The sequence below is a fragment of the Ranitomeya imitator genome, chromosome 3, assembly GCF_032444005.1.
Source record: "Ranitomeya imitator isolate aRanImi1 chromosome 3, aRanImi1.pri, whole genome shotgun sequence".
NCBI classification, from domain to species: domain Eukaryota; kingdom Metazoa; phylum Chordata; class Amphibia; order Anura; family Dendrobatidae; genus Ranitomeya; species Ranitomeya imitator.
The window spans coordinates 291,949,651-291,964,850 of record NC_091284.1 but is presented as its reverse complement, the minus strand read 5'-3'; the positions used below and the strand labels follow the sequence as shown (position 1 = coordinate 291,964,850).

General features: G+C 44.8%; 1 protein-coding gene across 13 annotated transcripts in view; it reads left to right on the top strand.

Moving 5' to 3' along the window:
• Positions 1–15,200, top strand: part of ZC3H11A (zinc finger CCCH-type containing 11A) — a 142,826-nt gene that overhangs the window by 30,442 nt on the left and 97,184 nt on the right. The window lies entirely within an intron of this gene.

Below are 15,200 nucleotides of genomic sequence, written 5' to 3'. Positions count from 1 at the left end.
ATTCTTATGGGCTATGCTAGAATTCTATTTAATGGGGTCGTGCTTTGTACTTGTAGCCAAACACATATGAAATTAAAGACCTAGTTGCCTGCCACTTTGCGCACAGACTTTAACCCCTTTCTGACCTTTGACGTACTATCCCGTCGAGGTGACCTGGGCCTATCTGACCCTCGACTGGATAGTACGGGGGGAGCGCGGCCGATCGCGGCCGGGTGTCAGCTGCCTATCGCAGCTGACATCCAGCACTATGTGCCAGGAGCCGTCACGGACCGCCCCCGGCACATTAACCCCCGGCACACGGCGATCAAACACGCGGTGTGCCGGCGGTATAGGGAAGCATCGCGCAGGGAGGGGGCTCCCTGCGGGCTTCCCTGTGACCCCTGCAGCAACGCGATGTGATCGCGTTGCTGCGAGGGTCTCTTCTCCTCCCTGCAGCAGGCCCGGATCCAAAATGGCCACGGCATCCGGGTCCTGCAGGGAGGGAGGTGGCTTACCAAGTGTCTGCTCAGAGCAGGCGCTTGGTAAGCCTGCAGTGCTGTAAAGGTACCGTCACACTAGACGATATCGCTAGCGATCCGTGACGTTGCAGCGTCCTGGCTAGTGATATCGTCCAGTGTGACAGGCAGCAGCGATCAGGCCCCTGCTGTGATATCGTTGGTCGGGGAAGAAAGTCCAGAACTTTGTTTCGTCGCTGAATCGGCGTGTGTGACGCCGATTCAGCGATGTCTTCGCTGGTAACCAGGGTAAACATCGGGTTACTAAGCGCAGGGCCGCGCTTAGTAACCCGCTGTTTACCCTGGTTACCATCGTTAAAGTAAAAAAAAACAACCACTACATACTTACCTACCGCTGTCTGTCCCCGGCGCTCAGCTTCTCTGCACTCCTCCTGCACTGACTGTGAGCACAGCGGCCGGAAAGCAGAGCGGCTCCCATAGGCTTCCATTCTAGCAAACAGCCGGATCCGGCACGTCCGGCTCTTCCCCTGGAGACAAAAAAACGTTGCTATGGACGTTTTTCCGGAAACTGCATATTTGCTGGATCCTGCGAAAACCGGATGAAGCACAATGTCATCCAGCGCAATCCGGCACTAATACAAACCGGACGAAATGCAATGTCACCCGGCGCAATCCAGCACGAATACAAGTCTATTGGAAAGAAATGGATCCGGCGGCAACATTCGCCGGATCCGTTTTTTAAATTTAGCCGGATTGAGCCTGACAGCGAAAACCTTGTCTGAAAGTAGCCTTAGAGGAAGGGAGAAGTGACAAAGCTTTTTTTTTTCCCCAACCTCTCCACACACCATCTGCATCTTCAGTCCCCACTCGCACATGCCTTGTTAGCTGAAAAGAGATGTCATCAAGGGGCACTGATAGAAACGGTGAGTGACAGTAGCACCGCCCCACAGTTTCCATCACCACTCTGATGTGAATTGTCATCAGGGGAGGCCCTGGTGTTTCTCCCTTTGCTTCAATCACCGCACCCTGATGACTCTTTTCAGTGAATGAGGTGGTAGGGACACAAGACGACATGTGGCAGTGGTGAATAAAGCTGCCATCCCTCTTCTTGCCTCCATCATCCCAATTACTTTTGGACATGAGGATGACAGTGAAAATGCTGTACAGTAGTCACTGAATGGTAGGGAATTTTTTAATAAAGCGAATTATAAATGTGCTTAGGGCTTAAAGCTGAATATTTATAAAGTGCATTATATGTATCAGACAATCCCTTTAGGATACGAAGCTTGCAACGTGTTTGTAATTTGACAACCCTAAATAAGTGTTACACCCCCCGCCATGTTGTGTCAATGTCTTAGGCTGAATTTCTTTTTAAGGGCTCATTCAGGTGTTGGTATTTTTCTTGGATGCAAAAAACGGAGATGATTTTTTTTCTTTAGTGCTTTGAATCAGATTTTCTGTCATGAAGTTGTTTTTTTGCCTATGTTACAGTTTTCAAGCTTCTATCACATAAACATGGATATTGCACAGCACTGGGATGCTACTGTGGTGGCACAAGTGCTGTTCATTTTTTTTTTCCTTTCCTCACAAATCCATAGACTTGCAGCGGTGAGTTTCATATGTGATTTGGATCATAATCGGGCATGTGCTTTAGTGCTGACCACTCCTGCAAAAAAATATTTGAACAGCCCCATAGACTGTAATGGCTACGAGTTATATCCATGAAAAACAGATTGAACCCGAAAGTTTTTAATTGACGTCATATTGAGGCCTAAGATTTCGGTCTTGCAACATATACAGGATTAACCCCTTCATGACCCAGCCTATTTTGACCTTAATGACCTGGCCGTTTTTTGCAATTCTGACCAGTGTTCCTTTATGAGGTAATAACTCAGGAACGCGTCAACGGATCCTAGCGGTTCTGAGATTGTTTCTTCGTGACATATTGGGCTTCATGGTAGTGGTAAATTTAGGTCAATAAATTATGCGTTTATTTGTGATAAAAACGGAAATTTGGCGAAAATTTTGACAATTTCACAATTTGAATTTTTATTCTGTTAAACCAGAGAGTTATGTGACACAAAATAGTTAATAAATAACATTTCCCACATGTATACTTTACATCAGCACAATTTTGGAAACAAAATTTTTTTTTTGCTAGGAAGTTATAAGGGTTAAAATTTGACCAGCGATTTCTCATTTTTACAACAAAATTTACAAAACCACAATGGTAAAAGGAGAAACTGAACCACGAAAGTTGTTGTCCAATTTGTCCTGAGTACGCTGATACCTCATATGTAGGGGTAAACCACTGTTTGGGCGCACGGCAGAGCTTGGAAGGGAAGGAGCGCCATTTGACTTTTTGAATGGAAAATTAGCTCCAATCATTAGCGGACACCATGTCACGTTTGGAGAGCCCCTGTGTGCCTAAACATTGGAGATCCCCCACGAATGACCCCATTTTGGAAACTAGACCCCCAAAGGAACTAATCTAGATGTGTGGTGAGCACTTTGAACCCCCAAGTGCTTCACAGAAGTTTATAACGCAGAGCCGTGAAAATAATGAATAAGTTTTCTTTCCTCAAAAATAATTATTTAGCCAAGAATTTTTTAATTTTCCCAAGGGTAACAGGAGAAATTTGACCCCAATATTTGTTGTCCACTTTCTCCTGAGTACGGTAATACCCCATATGTGGGGGTAAACTACTGTTTGGGCACATGCCGGGGCTCGGAAGTGAAGTAGTGACGTTTTGAAATGCAGACTTTGATGGAATGCTCTGCGGGCGTCACGTTGGTTTGCAGAGCCCCTGATGTGGCTAAACAGTAGAAACCCCCCACAAGTGACCCCATTTTGGAAACTAGACCCCCGAAAGGAACTTGTCTGGTTGTGTGGTGAGCACTTTGAACCCCCAAACACATCAGTGTTTCCAGCCATGGCCGATGATATTGCAGCATCGGCCATGGCTGGATTGTAATATTTCACCAGTTATAATAGGTGAAATATTACAAATCGCTCTGATTGGCAGTTTCACTTTCAACAGCCAATCAGAGCGATCGTAGCCACGGGGGGGGGGGGGGGGTGAAGCCACCCCCCTTGGGCTGTACTACCACTCCCCCTGTCCCTGCAGATCGGGTGAAATTGGAGTTAACCCTTTCACCGGATCTGCAGGGACGCGATTGGCACCAACTTTCATGACGCATACGCTGTGTCACAGGTCGGGAAGGGGTTAATGATACTGGAGTGCCCAATACAGTCTGGTAACAGTACTGAAGCAGAATTGTGATTTTAGCATTTTGTCTGAGGACATCAAAGCTTGGGTGATCATGTACCAAAACTTCTAAACAGATTACTATTATTAACCCCTTTACCCCCAAGGGTGTTTTGCACGTTAATGTTCAGGCCAATTTTTACAATTTTACAATTCTGACCACTGTCCCTTTATGAGGTTATAACTCTGAAACGCTCCAACGAATCGCGGTGATTCTGACTGTTTTCTCGTGACATATTGTACTTCATGATAGTGGTAACATTTTCTTTGATATTACCTGCGTTTATTTGTGAAAAAAAAACAGAAATTTGGTGAAAATTTCGCAATTTTCCCGTCTCCCATGACAGCACACATGAGAGAGGGGATCCGCCCAGTCAGGACAGGAAACCTACTGAAATAAAAGGGCGGTACCTCTCCCTCGCTTCAGTTGGGTTTCCTGTTCTGATGGGAACCCCAGTGCTGGAAATCACGGCGGTTTTTGAAGACTCACTCACTCCTGTCCCGCCACTGGAAGAACAGGCAGGATGCCTGTATGCCGGCCTTCAGGTTGTGGAAGCGCCGTTCGCAGGTCCTGGGGCCTTTGCGCACGTGCGGGCGTTAGGCAGCGCAGTCCGGAGTCCTGTGGCTCTTCTGCGGCTGCCACACCGCTCTCTGCCCCCTCTGCTGCTGCCTTCGGCCCTGGCCTAGCTTCCGGGTGCGCGGCAGGAGTTGTGCGCAGGGCATGCTGGGAATGGGTGTGCTCGCGTGACGTCACGCGTGCTCGCGTGACGGGACTTACCCTCAAAAAATAGACTGTTCCATTCCGTGTGACGGTAAATTCCTCTTTGGTCAAAAGCTGGAGGACATTTTAGAAAAAGCAGGCGACAAGAAAAAAGGTTTTCCTCGCTTTCCAGTGGATATCAGAAGGCCTTATTTTCGGAGAGGAAGATTCAATAGAGGTCGCCCTCCGGGAGATAGAAGGAACTGGGACTATAGCGATAGAAAAGGATCTGGGTACATGTTTAAGGGCCCCTCCACATCCACAAAAAAGCCCTCCCAATGACGCCAAGCCAGAAGTAGGGGGAAGGCTCTCTTTCTTTCTTCACGCCTGGTTAAGTATTTCCCCCAGTGATTGGGCGTTAAATGTTGTCAGCGAAGGACTAAAAATAAAATTTATTCATCCACCTCGACAGACTTTTGTGTTGACACCACGCAGAAAACTTCCAGAGGAACAGCTAGCTCTGGAAACAGAGGTATTGGGGCTAGTTCTAAAAAAGGTCCTAGTAGAGGTTCCAAGGGAAGAAAAGGGAGAAGGGTCTTATTCCCCTCTCTTTTTTATACGAAAACCAGATGGCTCACTAAGGCTACGTTCACATTAGCGTTGTGCCGCCGTGCGTCGGCGACGCAACGCGCGACGCACGCTGAAACGCACGCAAACGCGCGCAAAAACGCGCGCGTTTTGCGACGCGTGCGTCGTTTTCCGACGAAAATCGGACGCACAGAAAATGCTACATGTAGCGTTTCCTTGCGTCCGACGCTAGCGTCGGAAACGACGCACATGGCGAAAAACGCCACCAAAACGACGCACGCGTCCCCTATGTTAAACATAGGGGCGCGTCGCCGCTGCGTCGCCGGCGCAACAGCGACGCACATTGGCGGAACGCCAATGTGAACGTAGCCTAAGGACTATTGTCAATTTTAAGAAAACTCAAATCGATCAGTAATAAATTACTCCTTCAAAATGGAGTCGGTAAGCTCAGCGATAAAGATGCTTTTCCCGGACTGCTTCATGGCAGCTATAGACCTAAAAGACGCTTACTACTGTCGGGGTCGTCACGACAATACCCTTCCTTCACCAGTCATTCCAAATCAGAATAAAAGCATTGGTACCGGATAAGAAGAATGAGTCAGACAAAATGCTGGTTCAAACTAATTGCATGCTTGTGTGTCTACATAGTGTAGCAACGTCACAGCAACTCACTTTATTTTCTAATACACAACATTATATGATCTATTGGGGGAAGGTGTGCAGAGGGCGGGGATAGGCAGGGTTTAAGCAATGTATCTAGTATTCAGTCTTTCTGGTTGGCTCTGACATCATCTGATGGATCCTCCTTCCTCCACGTCACTTTAAGTTTCCATTTCACCAGAAACGATACTTTAGCTTCAGAAACGAAAGTAGCTTTTTGGCAAGAACAAAAACTAGGGCAAAAGTGAATACTGGCAGCCATATTAAATACAGTTAAATTTGCATTAGCAAGCATAAAGGGAAAAACTTATTGTTTCACAGCATAAGAATATATAAAAGTTCAAAAGAGTATAAAGAAAATATATTTTCACCTTGACACTACCATGTCCCAATTCATCGGGACAATCAAAAATTTCTGAGGGTAGCAGTGTTTTGTCCAAGGGCAACTCAAACACTACCAGTACGCTGCCCTTCCATTTGGTCTATCTATAGCGCCAAGAATATTTCCAAAATTAATGTCAGAGGTCATGTCCTTCCTCTGTTCCCGGGACATAGTCATCGTTCCGTACCTAGACGACTTCCTTGTAATAGGCAAGATCAGTGGATCACTGTCTTGCACAAATAGAAGAAGTGACTACGACCCTAGCAGTGTTAGGTTGGGAAATAAATGTCGCCAAATCGAGGTTAACACCAGAGAAAGTTCAGTCCTTCTTGGGGTTTGTTCTGGACTCCACGCGTCAACTCTGTCTCCTGCCGGAGAACAAAATATCCAAAATACAAAGTCTTGTGGAATTGGCGATACATCAGTCTGTAATGACACTAAGAAAGGCGATGTCCCTGCTAGGGTCACTAACATCCTGTATTCCCGCTGTAAAATGGGCACAGTTTCACCTGAGGCAATTACAGTGGGAGGTCCTGTCAACACAAAGGTTGTTAGAAGGGCGTTTGGAGGAAAAAATTCACCTCTCAATACGCGTCAGATTCCCTAGTCTGGTGGTCAGTAAGGGATCACTTGGGCTCAGGGGTTCAGTGGCTAACTCCGATAGAAGACGTAATCACAATGGACGCGAGTGGTACAGGATGGGGTGCACATCTAGGGACCCTTTCCATACAGGGATCCTGGTCCCATACAGAAAAACATCAGACATCCAATATAAGAGAGTTATGGGCTGTAGAAAGGGCAGTAAGACATTTCCTTCCAATACTTCAGGGTCGTCATACCAGAGTGATGTCTGACAATTACGCGGTAGTAGCCTATATCAATCATCAGGGGGGAACAAGGTCCCTTTCACTCATGAGGGCAACATCGGTGCTTCTTCCGTTAGCAGAATCTCACCTTCTGTCCCTTACAGCTTTGCACATAAAGGGGGTCGAAAACACGAAGGCGGACTGCTTAAGTCGCAAAAAGCTAAGACAGGGAGAATGGTCGCTGAGTCCCAGGGTGTTCCATCAAATAGTGCAGGCCTGGGGCGAGTCGGTAATAGACTTGTTTGCCACGCTTCACAACAAGAAGGTGGAGAGGTTCTGCTCGTTAGACCCGAGGGGGAACCCGGTTGCAGTAGATGCCCTCCGAATACCGTGGGAATTCAGCCTTGCTTACGTGTTTCCACCAATAGCATTAATTCCGGTAGTGGTAAGGAAGATCAGGATGGAGCAAGCAAGAGTGATTCTGATTGCTCCATTCTGGCCGGAGAGACCATGGTTTTCTCTTCTAAGGCAAATGTCGGTAACCGATCCATGGATCCTACCGGAGGTTCCGGACCTGCTTACCCAGGGTCCAGTATGCCACTCTCAAGTGAAGGGCTTCCATCTGGCAGCCTGGAATTTGAGAGGGCATTACTAAGCCGACAGGGATTCTCATCAGGGCTAATCTCCACCCTGTTGAGAAGTAGGAAGCCGATTACATCAAGAATTTATGGTAGGACATGGAAGAGGTTTCTTGAGTTTTTAGGACAACCTTTGTCTGATGAGGCTCCTGTGGGTGCTATTTTAGAGTTTCTGCAAGCAGGCTTACAGCTGGGATTGGCTACTAATACGCTTAAAGTTCAGGTGTCAGCATTAGGAGCTTTATATCATTGTAATCTAGCCTCCAACAAGTGGGTAGCCCGTTTCATTAAATCATGCAGTAGGTCTGGACCTGTTGTAATTCAGAAAATTCCTTCCTGGGATTTAAATCTGGTATTAGATGCTCTAACTAAAAGTCCCTTTGAGCCTTTGCAAGAGTTATCGATAAAATTTCTCACTCTAAAAACAGTGCTATGGGTAGCTTTGACATCCGCACGTAGAGTGAGTGACTTACAAGCCCTGTCCGTTTGTCCTCCATACACTCAGATATATGATGACAGGGTGGTTCTAAAACCAGAACCGGCTTATCTACCTAAAGTAGTTCTTAAATTTCATAGAAGTCAGGAGATTGTTTTACCCTCATTTTGTGTAAATCCTAAAAATCCAGGCGAGGAGAGGTTTCACACTCTTGATGTAAGAATATCTGTTACAGTACATATCCTTATCTAGTCAGTGGAGGAAAGATCAGTCTCTATTTGTAGCATTCCAGGGTAGCAGGAAAGGTCATGGGGTGTCCAAAAGTACTATTGCCAGATAGATTAGGGAGGCCATTAGCTTATCCTATGCTGCATGTGGCGTTCCGATCCCTGATGGCATCAAGGCTCACTCCACCAGGGCCGTGGCTACTTCCTAGGCTGAAAAAGCAGAGGTATCGATTGATCAGATATTTAAGGCCGCTACCTGGTCCTCACCGTCTACCTTCTTTAAACACTACCGACTGAACTTATCTTCCTCTGCTGACCTTACCTTTGGTAAAAGGGTGCTGCAAGCGGTGGTCCCTCCCTAAGGTGTGCGCTGTCATGGGAGACGGGAAAACACCAAGGTTACTTACTGGTAGCCGTTTTTTCCGGAGCCCATGACAGCACCTGTATATTCCCTCCCTTTTTTCACCCTTTGGTGTGCACTTTTAGTTGGCTGTTTTTTATTATTATTATAATGTGGTGGTAGATTACCATGTGAACTAACCAAGGGGGCCTCTCATGCTCTGAGATCCAACTGAAGCGAGGGAGAGGTACCGCCCTTTTATTTCAGTAGGTTTCCTGTCCTAACTGGGCAGATCCCCTCTCTCATGTGTGCTGTCATGGGCTCCGGAAAAACCGGCTACCAGTAAGTAACCTTGGTGTTTTCCAACTTTGAATTTTTATGCAATTAAATCACAGAGATATGTCACACAAAATAAGTAACATTTCCCACATGTCTTCTTTACATCAGCACAATTTTGGAACCTAATTTTTTTTTTTGTTAGGGAGTTATAAGGGTTAAAAGTTGACCGGCAATGTCTCATTTTTACACCATTTTTTTTTTTTTTTTTTTTAGGGACCACATCTCATTTGAAGTCATTTTGAGGGGTCTATATGATAGAAAATAACCAAGTGTGACACCATTCTAAAAACTGCACCCCTCAAGGTGCTCAAAGCCACATTCAAGAAGTTTATTAACCCTTCAGGTGTTTCACAGGAATTTTTGGAATGTGTAAATAAAAATGAACATTTACCTTTTTTTCACACAAAATTTATTTCAGCTCCAATTTGTTTTATTTTACCAAGGGTAACAGGAGAAAATGGACCCCAAAAGTTGTTTTACAATTTGTCCTGAGAACGCCGATACCCCATATGTGGGGGTAAACCACTGTTTAAGCGCATGGCAGAGCTCGGAATCGAAGGAGCGCCATTTGACTTTTCAATGCAAAATTGACAGGAATTGAGATGGGACGCCATGTTGCGTTTGGAGAGCCACTGATGTGCCTAAACATTGAAACCCCCCACAAGTGACACCATTTTGGAAAGTAGACCCCCCTAAGAAACTCATCTAGATGTGTTGTGAGAGCTTTGAACCCCCAAGTGTTTCACTACAGTTTATAACGCAGAGCCGTGAAAATAAAAAAATCCTTTTTTTCCCCACAAAAATTATTTTTTAGCCCCCAGATTTGTATTTTTCCACGGGTAACAGGAGAAATTGGACCCTAAATGTTGTTGTCCAATTTGTCCTGAGTACGCTGATATCCCATATGTTGGGGTAAACCCCTGTTTGGGCGCATGGGAGAGCTCGGAAAGGAAGGAGCACTGTTTTGCCTTTTTAACGCAGAATTGGCTGGAATTGAGATCGGACGCCATGTCGCGTTTGGAGAGCCCCTGATGTGCCTAAACCCCCCAATTATAACTGAAACCCTAATGTCAACGGTAACCCTAACCACACCCCTAACCCTAATCCCAACCCTATTCCCAACTGTAAATGTAACCCTAGCCCCAACCCTAGCCAGAAAATGGAAATAAATACATTTTTTTTTTTAAACTTTGTAATTTTTCCTTAACTAAGGGGGTGATGAAGGGGGGGTTTGATTTACTATTTATAGCGGGTTTTCTAGCGGATTTGTATGATTGGCAGCCGTCACACACTAAAAGACGCTTTTTATTGCAAAAAATGTTTTTTTGCGTTACCACATTTTGAGAGCTATAATTTTTCCCTCCCTGCGCGATGCTTCCCTATACCGCCGGATCACTGCGATCATGTTTGATCGGTGTGCCAGGGGTTAATGTGCCGGGGGCGGTTCGTGACCGCTCCTGGCACATAGCGCCGGATGTCAGCTGTGATAGTCAGCCGACACCCGGCCGCGATCGGCTACGCTCTCCCCCGTGAGCGCGGCTGATCGCGCTGAACGTACTATTCCGTCCTTGGGAAGTAGGACCCACCCCACATGGACGGAATAGTACGTCCAATGGCAGAAAGGGGTTAAAGTTGTTAATACTGTACAAGCTCATTTTAATAGTTCCACTCTGCAGCATAAAATTTAAAAAGCTCTGTGACCTGTCGCCGTTCCTACGATCTCGGCATCAGGTCCCCTGGTGATCACGTGACATAAACTTGTTACTTGAGCACTGATGACAAACCACATCCCCTGATCTGCTGCAGCCTTCACTATTCACTGCTGCATAGTAGAACTATTCGGCTATGTGCACACGTTGCAGATTAGACTGTGGAATTTTCGGTGCAGATTCTGCATTTCTTGGCAGAAAACGCAGGTTTTTGGTATGTGCACACGTTGCAGATTTTTGTGCAGATTTCTTCCTTTTTTTACCCCTGCAGATTTCTATAATGGAATGGGTGCAGAAACGCAGCAGATCTGCGCAAAGAATTGACATGGTCCTTTTTTGAATCTGCTGCGTTTTCCGTGCAGATTTTTCTCCACCATCAGCACAGCATTTTTTTTTTTGCCATTGATTTACATTGTACTGTAAATCACTTGCAGATCTGCAGCGTTTCTGCACAGAAAAAAAAGTTGCAGATCTGCGTGAAATCTGCAACGTGTGCGCATACCCTTAATAAGGAATTTCCAATAATAGACAACCCCTTAATGACCACCAATACATCTTTTTACTGACCTGAGATATAAGGGAATATCATCCCCATACAGGTGACAATCCAGCAGCTGTACACTATAGCTGAAAACTTGCTCCATTAGCCATGATCAGCCATGGCACCGTCCATATCTGCTTAAGGCTACTTTCACATTAGCGTCGTTCGACGCACGTCACAATGCGTCGCTTGACGCACATCACAATGCGTCATTTTGAAGAAAAAACGCATCCTGCAAAGTTGCCTGCAGGATGCGTTTTTTCTCCATAGACTTTCATTAGCGACGCATTGTGACAGATTGCCACACGTCATGCGACGGATGCGACTTGTTTTTGCAGTCCGTCGGGACAAAAAACTGTTGCTTGCAACGTTTTTGTCCATCGGGTCCACTTTTTCCGACCGCACATGCGCGGCCGGAACTCTGCCCCCTCCTCCCAAGACCTTACAATGGGGCAGCGGATGCGTTGTAAAACTGCATCCACTGCCCCCGTTGTGCTTTTACTTCACAGCATTCGTCAGTACGTTGGGCTGACGCACTGCGACGGGCCCATACCGACGCTAGTGTGAAAGTAGCTTAACCCCTTATATGTTCCTGTCCATAGTGACTACATCATATAAATAGTTAATAGAGTGTGGGGCTTCCTATTTAACCCCATCGGCACCTAGAGATCATGATTGTGTGGTCCTGATGTTTGCCATGGCAATTTTTGGCCTAAGGGCTTGTTTCCACTTGCGAGAAACACGTCTGTCTCGCATGTGAAAACCAAGCTCTGGCACCGGCATTTGGGAGCGGAGCGTGCAGCTCCATGTGCTGCTATGTGGCCGCACGCTCCGCTCTGGAGTGCCGACGCCACAGCTTGGTTTTCACATGCGAGACACGGACGTGTTTCTCGCAAGTGGAAACAAGCCCTAATAGTGACCTTAGAGTCTGCCGGCTACAGTGACCTGTTCAGAAGTTACCGAGATTTAGGTGGTAAAAATACACTTTGCATTAATTCCTGAAAATCACCTTCAGTGCAAATAAGCTACCTGACAGCAGTTTTCAGTATGTAGAGGGGTGCAGTTTTTAAAATGCTATCACTTTTGGGGGTTTTCCAATATCTGGGACCCCCAAAGTCACTTCAAACCTGGATAGGTCCCTAAAAAAAAAAAAAAAAAAATTGGTGCTACATGTTTAAACCTCCTAAAATAATAAACATTTTACAAATGGTGCTGATGTAAAGCAGACAAAAGGAAAATGTTATTTATTAATGTTTCTGTGGTATGACTATCTGGATTTAAGGGATAATCATTCAAAGTTTGAAAATTGCACATTTTTTAAGTTTTTAACAAATTTTTTTATATTTGTTTTAGAAATAAACACAAAACATATCAACCTAAAGTTACCATTATCATAAGTTATAATGTGCCACGAAATGATAATCTCAAAATCACGGATTTGTTGAAGCGTTCCAGAGTTATAAACACATAAAGTGACACTGGTCAGATTTCAGAAATTTGGCCCATCACTAAGGGATTAAAAAACACACGAACTTTAAAAGAAATCTACTGAATCAGATTATCATGAACAATTTTATTTTATCTGGGTTGTCCAACATCTAGAATGTTATGAACAGTAAGACAATAGTGTTTGAGAAAAATGAGATGTGGTCTTTGAGATTCTTGAGGCTGGTGGTAGCTGAGGTCATATTGATAGTAGGTATGCTGGTAATGGGTTTAGACCAGTGTATTGAGCCGTAGACCTGTATTGCTGAGAGTATTATTTAATGATATCTTTCGCCAGATTTAACAATACAAAATATTTATAGATGTCTTGGACCTTATGGCTCGCATACTTTGTTTCAGCCATAGGAGTGGGGGATCTTTAGCTTTCTAATCACGGTCAGTCAAATGCCTTTTCAAATTCTCCATGCCTATTGTAAGTTCCAGCTTCATATCAAATGTGTTCATGCTCCAGAGCCACTGAGTCACACCATCCACAAGCCACTGACTCTGACTCCAGAGCATGCGCACATGATGTGACGCTGGGACGTACACTCAGATTCGGTGCACATTGCCAGGAAGTGGATAGTCCTTGCGCAAGCCCAAGATCTGCTGGGAGATTTTGGTGATGTAGGGAGCAGTGAAGGAAATTAATTATGATGGGATGGGTGTGGAAAATTTGAAAAGGCATTTGACTAACCATAACTGGAAAGCTAGAGATCCCTGCCCCTATGACTGAAACAGAAAGTATGTGGGGCAATCAAAGTAGCAAATGAGATTTAATGTAGATAAATGTACAGTAATGCACCTAGGACAGAGTAATCCTATTGCTGCATATGGGAGTATACTCTGGACATTATGGTTACAAGTAAGCTGAGCAACAGTACTCAATGTCAAAGAGAAAATCCCATGATCCGAACGTATTGTTACTCCTTAATAAATCACTGGTGGGGTCACATCTAGAATATGGGGTCCAGTTTTGGGCTACACGTTTTAAAAAGAATATTCAGAAATTAGAGACAGTTCAAAGACTGGCAACTAGATTATTACAGTGATGGAAGGCCTCTCATATGAGGAGAGGTTGGAAAAGTGTGGCTTGTTTAGCTTGGAAAGAAGACACCTCGGAGGAGATCTCATTTACATGTATAAATGTGTGTGATCAGTACAAAGGACTGGCACGTGAATTATTCCTTCTAAGGACTATACTAGGGACCAGGGGGCACACATTACGGGTGTAAGAAAGGTAATTCCGACAGCAAAATAGGAAATGGTTGTTTACTAGGGTTGATTGAATAGCCTCGGACAAGAGCTTATCCGAATAGCCATAGCACTTCCCAAATAGCTGCGTCCGTAAGCTGGATACCTGGAGCGCTCTCGATCAGCTGTTTGGCTCTGAAGCTGCATGTCGCGGATGTGACAGTCACAGCACATGCATTGGGAGAGCCAGTTTGTTGGGCAGTCAAGACTGGAATGCCCGACCACAGGAGGTAGTAGACTGGAATGCCCGACCACAGGAGGTAGTAATGGCCGACACTATAACAGCTTTTAAAAAAAAAAAAAAAGGGCTGGGTGATTTCCTTGATACACATAACATTGCGGGTTATAGTTAGTTTTTTTTTTTTTTTTTCAACCTATGCAACTATGTAAATAGATCGGGTGCGGGTGACAGCTGACACCCCACAGCAATGCCCAGGATCAGTGCTAGCACAAATCGTGGGCATTTAACCATTCTGATACCGCTGTCAGTATACTGTGACAGAAGGGCATCGCGCAGGAATGGTTTTCCATTTTTTGTTGTAAAAATGAGAAATCGCTGGTCAACTTTTAATCCTGATAACTTCCTAACAAAAAGTTTCAAAAATTGTCGATGTAAAGTAGACATGTGAGAAATGTTGTTTATTAACTATTATGTGCGATATGACTGATTTAAGGGTATAAAAATTAAAAGTTTTAAAATTGAAAATTTTCTCCAAATTTTAGCTTTTCACAAATAAACGCAAGTCATATCAAAGAAATCATGAAGTACAATATGTCACGAGAAAAAAGTCACAGAATCAGTGGGATCCATTGAAGTGTTCCAGAGTTATGACATCATAATATGACAGTGGTCAGAATTCTAGAAATTGGCCTGGTCAGGAAGGTTTAAACAGATTTGGGGGTGAAGAGGTTACAGACTTAAACTACTCCTGTGTTATTTATCTCAAATTTCTGAGGACCCCAGCCAGTGCTTGCTTACTTTTCAAGTCACATGCTGCCCTTACTAGCATCACTACCAGAAAATAAAGGACCAGCGGGCATCAGCACTGGAGGAGGAGCATTCAGCAGTTGAGGATTTTATTTATTTATAACATTTCCTGCTGCTAGTTTTAGACTAGGAGTGCTAGGCGAAATGTGACTCATGTGCAACTTGCTGTTTTATTACTATGCTTTGAATAAAATTGCCACGTTGCCATTGCATGTAACTTGCATGTGACTTTCATGCAAGTTGCGACCAACATCTGACATAAAATCTGACATTTTTGGTCAGAAGCACTCCAGGGCACTGAATCCTATGCCCAGTTCTAAAAAGAAAATTTGTGAGCTATGAACAGAAATGTTTTTCTTTTTGCACAGAATGTGGATAGCCAA